The sequence below is a fragment of the Symphodus melops genome (genome assembly GCF_947650265.1).
Source record: "Symphodus melops genome assembly, chromosome: 4".
In the NCBI taxonomy this organism is placed as follows: Eukaryota; Metazoa; Chordata; class Actinopteri; order Labriformes; family Labridae; genus Symphodus; species Symphodus melops.
This window is the reverse complement of record NC_136694.1, coordinates 25,239,200-25,253,447: the sequence shown is the minus strand read 5'-3', so window position 1 is coordinate 25,253,447 and position 14,248 is coordinate 25,239,200. Positions and strand designations below refer to the sequence as shown.

At 40.0% G+C, this 14,248-nt stretch overlaps 1 protein-coding gene across 1 annotated transcript in view; it reads right to left on the bottom strand.

Moving 5' to 3' along the window:
• Positions 1-14,248, bottom strand: part of tafa3a (TAFA chemokine like family member 3a) — a 98,783-nt gene that overhangs the window by 14,046 nt on the left and 70,489 nt on the right. The window lies entirely within an intron of this gene.

Genomic DNA, 14,248 nt, shown 5'->3' with positions numbered 1-14,248 from the left:
AATATCAATTACAAGGACACAGTTCTCACTGCCATTAAGTTTGATCAAACATCAATACAGCTCTCTAGTTTATATGCATTACTTTTCTGCATAGACTCATCGCCATTCAGAGCATGTTTGTGTATTTACACGCAACAATCAGGATTGGATGGTTGGGAAAAAACAAAGAAAAAAGCATTTGAAAAGTTTTGACATTCCCGTCCGATGAGCCTTAATTACGCCTGTAAAGATTTTCAATTTGGATCTTGACTTGAAAATAGATTGCAAAGGAGCGGCCATCTTCCCATTAGCTAGCAATCCGAAAATCTCATCTACAACATTAAAAACATTTCGCCTCCAATCAATAAGGTGCTATTCACATTCCCACAAAAGGCAAGACAACAATTGGCGATCGAGTGCCTTTCAGCGAGCTGAAACTTACTGATGCAAAAACAGGTCAGGCTCCCGTGCCCTTCATTTGATTATCTTTAAGCCAGCTGCACGCACACCCTCCGGTCAAAGTTAATTTCACAAGTTGGAGAATCTTTTGAGAGAATTTTTTAACTTTGTCATGATAGATAAAGCGTGGACAAAAGGCAAGATCAAGATCTCAAGAGGTCTGACGAGCGAAGATAATTATCACAATTCACCTGATTATAAGGGAAAACAAATTACATGTGTTAGCCGTCAGAGAGAGAGAGAGGTCGATGGTTCCAACAGGCCAGCAGAACAAATTTAAAAATCAACACAGCAATACAATGAGAGGAGATTACTTCTGCTACTTTATTACTGACTGGGAACAAGGTCAAGGGGGGAGTTGTATTTAAAATAACTATTTAAGGTCACATTTTTCATCCATCAACAGTCTGGAACGATTCGTACATTTAATTTCTTTTTCGTCAAGAATTTGATCTAATATGTTACACACAAATATCTTTTCACATTTGAAGATCCTCTTTGATTTGCATCAATTATTATGTTTGAAAGAAGCTTTACAGACTGACATTATGCAACAGGAGCCTTTTAGTCTTATTTTTACATTCTGTGTATTGATTTCACATTTAATGCTTTTGGAAAGTTTAACCTTTACGAGGGCAGGTAAACGTCCCTTTTTATGTTCCTATAAAAACAAGAGCACTCAAAGAACTCTCGTGTTCAGCTTGATGTGCACAGTCGATGCCTCTACTTCGGTTCGAGTCAAACTCTGGACGTCAGCTTCAAGCAACAGTCTCCCCCAGCGTCCCCAAATGTTCTGTCATTGATTGTTCAGGTAGCTTCCTCGGATCAGATGTTCCTTAAGTTTCCACGCTTCACTTCATATACTTTGATAGATCTAAACTCTAAAATCTTCATACACGTTCATTTTACTGCCGAGTACAAATGGTGATTTTTTTTTCCCCCCACCAACATATCTCGAGTCCTCGTCTTTCTTAGTCCTGTGAGGTCCTTACACCCTGTCTTTCCCAGGTTTGTAATTAATTCAAATAGATTGTTGCAACTAATTAGGCTTCAAAGACAACGTGTATTGTTAGCATCTCTGACAAATAAATATCTGTGCCCCGAATAAGACCTTCAAAAAAATAAAGGACTACAGACTCATTAGTGCAGATCAGTAAAATAAAATAATCACATTATTTGACATACCTAATTGCTTGAAAATCCAGCAATGTCATTTGAAGGACCTGGAACTTTCAAGGATACAAATAAAATGGAGGAAAGAGAACTTAAGCATCTGTACCAGATCAGATTTGCTCTCCTTAAACATGACAAGATAAGTGCCAGATCCTCTGACTTGGATGCCATTGCATCATTCCTCATTCATTGCCTTTTTGTCCAGTTTACGTTCTTAACCTTGTCTGCTAGTCTTGCACAACAATGTGTCTGCTTGGATGTATCTTTGCAGAATATGTCAGCCACTAACACACTGTGCTGATAGAACAAAGCTGTACAGAGCGAGCAGCGGCTGGTCGGCGTGGGACTCTGCTCTCATTAAGGTGCAGTAAGCGGCTGGTCGGGTCTGTTCGTGTGGAGAGATCTGCTGATTAAGAGCGGAGCTGCTGGCAGAGGTCGCTGACTCTGAGGCCGGACCTGAAACCACCATGCAGTGTGGACAGGAAGTGAGGTCAGAGAGCAGGGCGCCGCGGTCAACCCAAGCTGGTAACAATCCATATGAAAAGAAACAACCATGAACTGTCTGGCAACTGCTGGCCCTATACAGCGAATATACTGAGCTATTGGCCTGTGAGAAAAAGTGTGTTAAAGAACATTACGAGAAAAAGAAAATATGACTTTAAAATCAGGGTTGCATTGAAGGAAAAAATGAAACACTTAAAACAATATAAAACAGAACGAACATTTCCAAACATTAAGGAACAGTTTAACATTGAGGAAAACATATTGACACCACTCTTATTATGTTGCTGCACAGTTTAAATTGTGAAGCATTACCTGCTATTAACCCAGCTTTGATCATTTTTACACTTCACTTTGGTATCATTTTAAAGGTAGGCACATGTATACATAAATACGTATGCCCCAAATAAGACTTAAAAAATGAAGGCCTGTTTTCGCTGTTGCTGGAAATCAAACATTGACGGCCCTGTTTGCTCAGACGTGTCCTGTTGAATGGACCAGGACTGTGTCCCTAAAGCAGCCTTGAGTTGGACCCCAAGTGGAAAGAGAAAACACGGGAGGCAAGAAACAACCTCACAGAAAAGCGCGAGTGACTATGTCACCGAATGGGGCCGACATAACTCGGGGCGCGGCCCAACACACAGACGAGTACGTTAAATGGAAGAGTCAAAGCCTTGTGTCCCACAGGGAACAGAGGGGATTAACAGGGTGAGTTATTCTAAAGGCACCTAGTTTGAAGGCTGATATAAACCTTTACAATCGTGTTTTATTCGTTGTTTAAAGTCATTTGTGTTGAAGTTATATGTGAAACATTTACAACTATGGCTTCTTTAGTGTTCCTTTTAATGGATAAAAGGTACTCCAAAGAGGTGTTGAAGTAATTCTATATGTAGCAAAACGTTCCCATAAATCATTGAATATTCATCTATTATTTAGAGAAGGCTGTGGGCATATTTCACACAAGCAGAGATGTGTTTCAGTCAAACATACATGATACAAATATGTGGGAGCTGCGGCCCTGGGTGAGTAAGAGGTTGGTGCTTTTGCACAAGGACATTTTGACAGTGGAGGAGAGGACCAGTGAGCCTTTGATTCTCTGGTTGTAAAATGGTGTGTCGAACCGCAGGGTCACCCTGTCGCCCTGTTTCCAGGACAAACCTGCTCCTTATACAAAAGAGCAGCAGTGTGTGCGAGCTGTGCCACATACATGTAGCAGGAAAGCTTTCTCCGTTTGTGTTCTGTGTGCGTGTGTGTGCGTATCCGGGCAGTTGTGTAAATGACTCACAACACCTGTGATCAATATATTTCTATTAAAGCACTTAGGAGTGTCATCAGTTAGAATCAGCAGGCCTCCGCGTCAGCAAGAGGCAGAGATGAGAGACAAAGAGGTGAAAGGACAGAGACCACTAATGAGAACTGGCAGAAGGCCCAACCCTCCAGCCGATCGATGTCACTCTGAAGCAGAGCACTCCGCACTACAATCGTATTCATCGATCGCCGATTGATAAACGCCAATACACAGCCGGAACCTGCACAGTAGAGAGAAAGGAGGGAAAAGCACCGCGTCCTACTCTTCTATACCTGACTGTAAGAAAAATCGTTTTTAATTATTTAGAACAGCAAATAATAAGGATTAGGATGGGTTAAAAAAACATGCAATCTGCTACTATATATATATTGTCATATTGATGTAACTTTAAATTAACTACAATCTCAGCCTTATTTGAAAACTACTGGTGTTGAATGTTCAGAATGTCATCTTGATACACAACATGTGACTTTGAACAATCTCGTAGCGGTAAAGTCGATTCATCTGTGGACACATCTTTCCTTGTCAGCGCTCCACAGAGGTGTTCAACATTTGACAGGTGTGTTGTGACAGCTGATGTAAAACACGACACGAAGGTTTCAAGTGGTTGGCAAAGTTTTCGTCGACATGTTTTAAATGAAAGGGAAACTTGGACGAAACACGGCCACCAAAAACAACAACAGCAACAAAAATGCCTGAAATAAAAAGTGACATTAATTGGTTTCCACATCTTAGATTTGAAATGTTAAATGATTGGAGCAGAGAGTGGGGGATAACATGCAGCGAGGGCGAGAGCGTGGGATTCAAACCCACAGATGGTACGAGGAGAACTATGGTCTCTTTACATTGTGTTCGTGAAATGGCCATTACGCCACTCATTTTTGTTCTTACATCCTGTAAAAGCCAAGTATCAGGATATTCTCGGATACAATAAACAGTTCCCTTCAAATCTGCACAAAGTAAAAAAACAATGAAGACAACTGACTGGATGAAATTCAGTTATAATAACATGGAAGACAAAAATAAATGTGAGGTTAACTGAGTATTACATACGATTGTTGAATCTATTAAAGTGTGTTTAAGGCTGCTATTTGCAAAGATACATTTATATATAAATGTTTGGTTAAATGAGAATCTGTTCCCCATTTAAAACACTTTACAACCGAATACTGAACGTTGTGGAGGAAGCTCTGTTCACTCCTTCGTCTTCTGACACTTGTTGCTAGTCTTGGGTTAAAATGCTCTCCAGTTGTACTTATCAAAGACCTAATCATACAGGTTAGAACCAAGCCACAGGTTGCCTTCAGCTCTAACAGCAATCAAACAATTGATCTGAGATGCAGGTGGGAAGGCACGGATCACAACAACTGCTCCACCTGTCAGCACGACGAGCTGAATGAGCCTCACATGGCCAGTCAAGCACAGGATACAGTAATAGAAGCTCGGCGGGGGATAGAGCAACAACAGAGGTGCAGCTTTCCTTCTAATAGTGACAGGGAGACGTCACTGACCTCAGCAAGCTTTAATTACATTAACGGAGCTAAGTATAACACGCAGGATGTTGCTTTTGTTATCGAGAAACAGAGGAGGTAGTGTGTATAACCAAACATTCACAATAACAAGTCCATGATATTTAAAAAGTCTGTCATCAGGTAGAAACCTTGAAAGGATCCTTGGAGTGGACTCATTTTATTTGGAAAGGAATTTAAAAAAGAAAAATCTATTTCCTGAACTTCTCTGAAAGAAGGTTTAATCTGTCGCTCCTGTTCTCCATCCTTCTGCTGGCATTTCCAAAAGAGGACAAAAAAACTTCCAACAAATTCATTACAGTTATAGGACCTATTGTCTTGCTGCAAACACTTAGCTGACACATACCAGGGATAACTTTCAATAAATACTCATTACTAATACTGCTGACATCCTGCATATTATACCAAATGTAAAGTGAAATAGATCAGAACACATTGCATTTATTCCACTTAGGCTGAAGATCACATCTGTTATTTACATTGATCTCCACTCAAATAAGTTTAAAACTGCTTTGAGTTTTGCTCTGGGAAACTTTGTGTCGCCTGCCAGATGCTAGAAGCTCATCTTCTCAGACAGTAATGTGAAATGGGTCGGACAATCTTCTCTGTGCTCGTCTGAGATCTGACTGCTCATACAGTATACTGAGTGGAGGGACTGGCGTTCATTCCATTCACAAACACTCAAACACTTCTTTCCTTGTGAAACAGGTGCTGTTAAAGAACCTTTGCTAAATCTTGTGGTTTTGTTTAACTGTTCAACCAATCCTATTAAAAAGTTTTTATTTTCGTTTCACCACAGCAACAGAAATACATTTTCCTCTGACTGATGAGTTTCTAGGAGGCAATAGTTCAGTCTGCAGGGGCTTTGCCTCGGAGTTGCTGTTTCAGTACCGGGCCAGACCAATGTATGGAAGTTGGTCTGGTAAGGAGAGGTGTCAGATCATTGGCACTGGTCACTTCTTTAAAATGTAGCCTGCTCCTAATCTCCATGCTGGACACCCAGTGACAGGCAGGCATTAAGATGAACTACACATAATAAATCAACCTAGTTGCTGATGGTCTTGTTTGTAGTTTATAAAGAGGCAGATTAAGATTTCAATCTGAATCGAGGCAAGCTAAAAAAAAATAATAATAATTCTCCGGAGCTTTAACCACTTTTCATTTTTGTATAAACAGTCAGAAGAAAGAGTGATCGTGGTCTATACTGTCCACGCTGTAATATGACGTGTTCTTTCTTTCTGCTGCTCAGTGGACATAAAGGTTGAAAGTCATCAAACACAGTGTGAATTCCAATGACCTGTGACATAACTGGACATAGAATTGTACATAGATCAAGATATTTTATTGCAGCTGAAATGAAAACACTGATAAGGGCAAAGTAAGAAACAATACATGATTTCAAATTGCAAAAACAAATCAATATGAAGCAGTGAACCGGAGACAGGATTTATACTGTTATCAGTTGTTAACACGCCAGAACATCCTTTTCCCTCTGAGGGAGTAAAGAATGAGGAAGGTAAAACATGATTAGCAAAGTGCACAACACCTTGAACGTTTCGATGATTAAACAAATGACATGCCAACTTGAAGCAAGTCAATTATAAATGACACAGACTCATCAAGAAGCTGGTCACAGGAAGTGCAGGGATCAGACTGGCACACTTGTCAGACCTCAGTAACAAATCACAGGAAGTAGATATTGAGTGTTCAAAACTGTACGGTCGGATTAACGTCAAATCAGATGCTATTTCTTGACCTCGTTGTTGACATGAATGGATGTCTCGGCCTGACAGGCAACAAACTTCTTTATCCATCGAGGCATGAAGCAACAAGTCTGGCTTCAGCGGGCTTTTCACCGCAGAGGGACAGGGAGCAAAATATACCGAGAGCATTTTCGGATTCAATCTGGCCTCATGCAGCGAGCCGCCAGCCGGCCTTTTGCAGTCGGAAAAAATGTGGAGGCAGATCAAAACAGCGAAAACAGAGTCATGTCCTGGCCACAGGCCCAGACCGCAGAAACAGCAGCAGCTATAAAAACAGAAGTTGTAGGCCATACAAAGGAGACAGCGCATGAATTAGTAATGATTCAAATCATACTACTGTTTGCTCCTCATGCTGATAACCCATTTGGTTCTGCTCTAAAGCTTCCACATGCCGACAGGAAACAACTGCAGCATATTTTTCAGGTAAAACTAAGCCTGAGCGTGCCAGTGTCACACAGCCAAAACAATCATTAGAAGAGAACGTGAGAGGATTTAAAAAAAAAAAAAGAGTTCCAGGTAAAAAAACAATTCAAACATCAAAATCTGTTTATGTGGCAGCAAACAAAAGAGGCCGACTGAGGTTTTGCTTTATGACACATTTGTTCTTCATCTGCCGGGTGGGAAATGTGATGTGAACTCTGCAAAGAGGAGTGTGTAATGGGATGGGATTAAAGTGTCCAAAAAGGATTGACTGATCTCTATACTGATCTCTAAACCTGCTTAGCTGACAAGTCAAAGTGAGAAACAAGCCCACGTTTGAGTGCAGGCGTTTAGAGAAGCATGGACGCGTAGTTGTGTCTATTTCCATCCATTAAAAAGAAGAATGTGCGATATTTCTGCAGTAGACATACAGAGGAAATCAACTCTGTCAAAGTCTCTCTGAGTCAGCCTACAATGGGAGAAGTTTGAGTCCTGCAAGCTGTGCTGTTGTGTGAGCTGTGTTTACGACACGCTTACATGGAGGAAGTTTTCATTTCAGTTAAAGAACTCAGAAAGTTCTTTAAAAAAAATCCAACATTTGCATCATCTGCCATAAGCACTGTTGTCGACATTAAATGCATCTACAAAAAAGCTGAGAAGGAAACGACTTCACTCACTGGGGACAAACGTATACTACAATACATCCTGTTAACTAGAATGCAAGTTCTGTGTGAAGGGAGTGCTTGCAGTGCATATTATGTTCATCTGTTTATTATTCCTGTGAGAGCACCCACAACAAGAATCAAGCAAACCATAACCCAGATGCAACATAACGCTTTCAGATCAAACTGGTTTTAGTTACTGAAGTAAAAAAAAAAAAAAAAGGAGTCAGTGTCACTGGCTCATCGGTCTTTATTCTCACAGGTCAGTTTCCTGTTGGCAGATTTTCTGTTATTTTTTTGTAATCTTTGCCTCGCCCAGGACGATCTTTAGAGAGAGAGCATATAGAAACAGATGAGTGGGCCCTCACTATCCCCGAGTGTATGCTTTAGTGGTTTAGATGAAGTCCATGTCAGTACCATTCATCTGGCTGCCAAGATGTTAGAGCCCACCACTGACTGATCAATTGGAGTCCCTCAAGGAATCATACAGCCTTATAAGTGAAAGGCTACTGAAGTTATTAAAGTCGGGGACAGCAGCGGCAGCAGCAGAAAAAGAGACTTATACACAGACTCAGAGCCTTCTGCAGGGAGAGTGTTATCTTGACATGGTTACTCATTCTCTAGACAGTCGCTGAAAATGTAATAAGGGATGTTCAGACACGCCATCACAGAACCATTATAGTCCTTTTCTCATTTCATCACACGCTTTTCCAGCACTCACACTGTATGTGCATTTTTCATCATCTCATCTCAACATGCCAAGATAAAATCAAATATTGAGCTTTTTTTCTTTTTCTTTTTTTTTTGCGTTCCAGGTGTTACAACAAGTACTCAAACGAAAACTGTCTGGCATATAAATCAAAAGATTGTTTATCACTTTCCTTCATTTCTTTAAGAAACGCAGACCCGGAACCTTTCTTTAAATATTACAATAAACCAGAAGAAAGCAACGATTGCATTAAGTATACATGTTGTATTTTCCACTGTGTTATTTTAAGGTATATTATAAAGCATCTTAAACATTAATATAGTCAACATCAACCATAAACTAACTAATAACTTTATTGGTGAAATGACTTTCTAAAAGTATATATATCTCTGTTACTGACATGATGGCAAAATGTTTAACTTGTGTTTCTGTTGAAAACCAATAAAAATTTGTTACAAAAAAACAAAACAAAAAAAACGGAGTAAAGTCAAACTCCGTCTGGGTTTTTACGCTGACTGGACGGAGCTTCAATCAGCTTGTGGACGTTTCACTCAGAGTTTGGCTCATGTGAACCCCTTCCTGTCAAACCGTCATGGAGAAAGAGAGACGGCCCCGCCCCCTCAGGGACGCTGCCAGTAGAGTCACAATGGCAGAGTTCTGTCACACTTCAAAGAGAACAAACACACCTTTAAAAGCAAAGAAAATACTTTTTTGGCTGGAAAAAAAAAATCCCCCAAAAAAATATTAATAACTAAATGGAGAGGAGCAGTAGAAACAGCTGCACTCTGTCAGAACACTGTATGGGGGCTTGGGGAGGGGGAGGAACTGGTGTGCTTAGGGACAGCTTTGTTTTGGTCTCGGAGTCTGGTGCACATCTGGTCTACAACACATCTGGTCTGAAACTTGCACCCTTTACTTTTAAATGGGAAAAAAAAAATTTGAAATACAAACTAGTGACGAGTATGACAGCACTGGGATTTGTTAATATTCGAATCACTCACCTCAGTATAACGACATTAAAAAATCTTTCCTCTACCAGCACATGTTGCCTGTTTGATTGCAAAGTGTGAAGTGCAGAGATGGACATATTTCTTCAGGTTGTTCCTGTCTCGTCAGGAGAAATATACTTTAGTTAGGGGATTCAAATAAAAAGTATTACATAAACAAACAAACAAACAATATACAGTTGCTTATGACTGTCAACTCCTCCAGTACATGCAGCATTGATGTGAAGCGTGACAATCAAGGTTGAGCAGTCACACTGAATATCAGCAATATTATTATATCTTTTTTTTTTCTTTAGCACTGAACCTGCGGTTTTGAGAGCACCAACACTTCCTCTCATGTTACATTGCTTGATAACAAATCAATTCCAAGGATCCTCCCTTTAGAAAGAGTCTTTCCTCGGTTTACAGTCCAACTTCTTGTCTTTGATGGAACTTCAGTTCAAAAGAAATATTTTGGAAAGAAAAACTTGGCAATTACCCATCGTGTCAGTCTTGTTTTGCTTTTAGGGACAGCAAAACACCTCCGTTCTTTCTTATCTTGGCTCGTTCACAGTTTGCAATTTGTGCCATTATACCAAAAAGAACCAAAGGTATTCTTTCATTAAAGTCTGATATTATTACGCTGATGCAAAAGAAGAGGTATTTTGTTGTCACATACACAGTTTAAAATCTAGACTGTATTCATAGGACTTTTCTTTGCTACTGGGAAATTAATTGAAGCCAGCAGGTCTGAAGTTCTGCAAAAATTGATTTTAAATTCTCACTGTGAATGTTAAAAAGTTGTTTTCTTCAGGGGTTTTTTTTGTTTTGTTTTGTTTTTTTGGACTTTATAACAGTAGATTGGGAGCCTCAGTATTACACTTTGTCTACTTGCAGTATAACTAATATTTATTTTGCATGAGCAGACTGGAGGTAAGGTGAATCAGCCTGTGTCATTAGCACATGTCCAGAAAACAAACATTATTCCAAATGCCCATCTTTATGAAAATAAACACATGGCTAAAGGTCATTTTGCCCACCCTTTCCACAAAAAAAACTGTTTTATGCAAAGTAGCTTTTCTAAAATGATGTTTTAATGGCGGTGTAATTGCTTCCTGATAACAGTGTCTCTAATCTACTGTATGAGATTTGGGATAGGTTATAAAGGAGGGAGTGGGGTTTAAACACTGGGCCAATACAGAGTACATGTCTTTAGGAGAGGACACTGCAGGTTGTGAATGGAAGCCTTTATAGAGAAAAACTTTCAGGAGAGTGGTTTGTTTGTATCTCATCATTTGCACAAGGACGTTCACAAGCAAAACACATTCCTGACGGTGGTTTGTTGTGCTTCAGGGACATGTAAAATGCTTTATAGTAAAAGAAAGACAATTGCACGATTCTCCTTGAGTCAGAGGGAATATTTAAGGTGTCAGATGTTGGTTTTTGGTTTATTTTCTGATTTATTATCTCTTCCAAACTTTCCCATTTGATTTTTCAGGGAACACAACTTCAATGTCCTGGCAATATACCGTACATTTCCCTCACACTGCATGTCCAGTTATTAGTTTATTTAAAGCATCATTTCTGCAGCTTTAGAAATTCAAAAATGTGTTTCCTCATGTAGAACTGCTATACAGCACATGAGAAGATGAAGAAAGAACACAATGGCTGCCAAACTTGACATCATTACTAAAGCCCCAACAGAAGCATTTATTAAATGAATGGATCCTAGTGGTTTACATATATGATATAATGTACAAAAGGAGGCTGTTTTAGCAGACCTAAACTTTACAACACAATAATTAAATGTTAGGTGCTTTAACTTACATTGAAACTGAACATTTCCATTTACAATAGAAGAAGATGTACTTCAGAGAAAATGATCTGATATTGAAAAGACTACAAAGGCCTTAAACATGCACACAAGCACAGACAGGAACCTGTAACCATGTTTTAATGAAGACATGTCAGAATGAGGGGGCTGCACACGTACGGTTAGTATTAATATTAGTTTATTTAAACTGTACCTCAGAGCATTTGGGGGCGCTTTGCTGAACTGCAGTGCCCAGTTAGTGGACTGGCACCACTCCAGTAAACAGCCAAAATTTGCATAATTGGACTGGAATTTCAAGAATTTGACTTCATTCATCATTAATATTGATTTCTGCATTATCCAGCTTTTTATTGTGCTGAAGCTTATTCTGTGTTTTTGTTGTTGTTTTTTCCCCCCTCGTTTTGTCCAATTATCGCCACAGTAAATGGGCTGAAAATGTTCAGGACTTGTAAAGGTTACACTCTCAAAGATTCAAGAACTTCTGTAATCTATCAATCAGGATGAAGTAGAAAACAAAGCCATGTTATGTTCATGTTACTACGAATTTCCATGAATATGTTCAGTTTGATAACTCTGTGAATATTAAATCTGTATACCATCTAAAAATGACTGATTCTAGGCTTGAGTAAGCATATTTGGGTAAAATATCTCTCTCTATATTGGGAAAGAGAGGGATGTCTGTTGAAACAAAAGATTTGTTTGACATTTACGAGGCAAGGTGATGTCTTCTTCATGCTTTATACAGATGTACCCAAAGTGGAAAGGAATTTATGGGATGCACCTTTCAACAGATAGAAGCACGTGCATTCACATTAGAAACTTTGTCAGCCAGCAGTTGTGAATGTTTGTGCTGCGTTGATTATCTGACCTCGCCGTAAAATAATCCACTGTCTGTTCTGCGATTTCTTCGTTGAACTTATAAATTACAGAAAGTTAGAAACCCAACAGTTCAGATGGACGGTCTTGTCCTCCTTTGAGTATGTTGATTTCTATATTTGGACGAATGTTACAGCGTGCCTGAGCCCTCCACGTCCAGCTTCACCATTACTCCACAGAGGCCGACAAAAGAGAGGCTGGAGATCCTCGACTCCGCTCTCTTGTCTCTCATCTGGCATGCACACACGCTGGTTATCTGTCAAGCAGATGTCATGTCTGCTCTAAATGGCTGCCATCCCCACTTTCCAACTGGATTCCCATGTTTTTCATCTCGAGCGGATTCCAGCGAAGCCTTTCAGAGCTGTGAGTGACGGGCAGGCTGTCATGAAACATGGACGACTGGAACTACTAAAAGGGGGATGAGGCTCTCCTGTTAAACTGAACATTTCTGTAACAATGACAGAGGCACGATGAGTGCACACTGATCCATCTTCATTAGACGGAGGAGACGGCAGAGTGTCTTCGAAATAGAGCAACAAGAACAGTCTGAAAACAAGAAGAATGGTTTGCACCAAATTACTCATCGTTGAGGATTACAGATTATTCTCCCCTAAATTTGTCAAGCTGCTACATTAACAATGCTGCTAACTGACAGTTACATTTAACCTGTTGCACTAAATCAAACCTCGCCCTAGAAAACAATATTATTTCATTAGCGGGGAGGCAGCCACCGGCACTGATCCCCTGTTGAAATGCGGGCTGCCCGAGGACGCTATTAAAGGAGCATCTGACCTGTCCACCCGCTGACAGCTCAATATAAATGTTCCTCTTTTTAATAGACCATCTTGCTGAAAAATATGTCGACAAACCTTTTAAAAAAAAGCCATTTCAGGAGAACTCCAATGGTTCCACCCATTACATTTTATGCTCCAGTCCATTCACATAAACTTGATGCTCAGCCTCGCTTTGCTGTTTTTATGGTCCGATGTGGACACTCGGCGCTGCACTTCATTCCTGAGGAGATGTGAGCCAGAAGGCAAAAAGTCATGGAGCAGAGCCTGAAGACGGAGGGAAGCAATTGATAGACTGCATTTTAGAAGCTTATATTTCACTTTATTCAGTCAGTATCCAGCCTTTAGTGAATATCCACCAGGCTGTAGCGTAAAATAAAAAGGGGAACTACCCGAGGATGAACGGCTCACGAGTCTCTGACTTCCCTCTCAGCATCGCCTGAATACAGATGAGTACTCATAAATGTCTTTTAGGATTTATATAATCAAACTGCTGGGAAAAGGAGGATTCAGGGGACGGTTGTTAAGGCAAATGTGTTATATTTACGATTGGGGGGCTGCAAATCTGTAATAGTAAGTACAAGGAATTAGCGTTTACAGACGACATTAAACTTTCCCGACATGTTCTCTCACATCTCCAAATAATACAATGTGCCAATTTAGAGACAGATGTGGAGCTGGTGGAAAGCCGTCACCGGGCTTTAATGACTGCAGAGCTACAACAACCAGCCCTCAGAGGGAAGAAAGCCATTAGAGGAATTTCAATAGATCATGACATATATTCCCATAATGCACTGGGGGATGTAAACAGAAAGCATAAGGTTGTCATAATTACAAGGAGCTACTCTGTGGGCTACAACTTATTCCATTTACGAATGGAACATGGCTTCACAAAAACAAGCTGAATTCGCTGTTTGATTCCAATGCAGCTGTGAAGGTACAGACCACCATCATTAGATTACTGAAGAAGACTTACCAGTGTAGCTCATTCTCAGGTTCTGGAGTCTTATGGTGCATAGTTTATTGTTTGGACCACCATCAGAGCATTATGTGACTGATTTGTCTGTTCGTATATATTCAGATTATTCTTGTTAACACAACGTCTCGCACACCTCTGGTGGGAATTTCTATAATTTTGGCAGAAAATGTTCACCTGGACTCCAGACAGAAATCTCTAGAATTTGGTGATACCCTGAAAGGTCAAAGTTCAAGGTCACTGTCATCATTCAAAATGTAGTAGCTCTAAATTGTGAACAT